General features: G+C 35.5%; 1 protein-coding gene across 2 annotated transcripts in view; it reads left to right on the forward strand.

Moving 5' to 3' along the window:
• The window catches only part of LOC110459366, a 21,181-nt gene that overhangs the window by 2,840 nt on the left and 17,650 nt on the right, over positions 1–691 (forward strand). The gene's annotated exons all lie outside the window — the stretch shown is intronic.

Below are 691 nucleotides of genomic sequence, written 5' to 3' on the forward strand. Positions count from 1 at the left end.
CAAGGGGGGAAATGCAATCAGCATCAGTAATATCCTTCATCAAAAGTCCGTCCAAGAAAACATACCACTGTGCTTCAAATACAAAAGCACCCAAGTTATTTTTACAGTTATTTCACTCAACTGCTTAGAAGCTTTTCAGCTACAAGCAAATGCTTTATCAGATTAATTTAGAAATTACCTTAGAATGACATCTCCTTCAGCATGTTCTTGATCGTTATCCACATACAACGATGGTTAAGCTGGATATGTAGTAACAGGCGATCTACTACTCATAATGTTGAGTGACGAGATCTTTTCATGAAGGGTCCTAAGTATCGAAAGACTCCTATACTATCAACTATATTGAGAGTTTTAAAATACTGATAAATTCTTTGGAAAGCCATGTCTGACAATGGCCGAAACGAAAGCATGCTGAATCGGATTCATTTTCAATGTGGGTCAAATATACCAGGTCCTAAATTTAAAAGGAATAACCGCTCGAAATCCAAAATGAAAACAAAAAAACAAGTTTGTATTTCTTGACCCCGATGTCAACCACACGTAGTAATCTGCATGCAACTGAGTAATATGTATTAGTGTTTGCAAACAAATCATCTAACAACTCAAACCTTGTTTGAAAACACTATTACATTTTCTGCTACATAAAGATGTATGTTTGCTTGATAGACAAGGAAACCCTACCTTTACATTT

Source organism: Mizuhopecten yessoensis, unplaced genomic scaffold (genome assembly GCF_002113885.1).
Source record: "Mizuhopecten yessoensis strain PY_sf001 unplaced genomic scaffold, ASM211388v2 scaffold10045, whole genome shotgun sequence".
NCBI classification, from domain to species: Eukaryota; Metazoa; Mollusca; class Bivalvia; order Pectinida; family Pectinidae; genus Mizuhopecten; species Mizuhopecten yessoensis.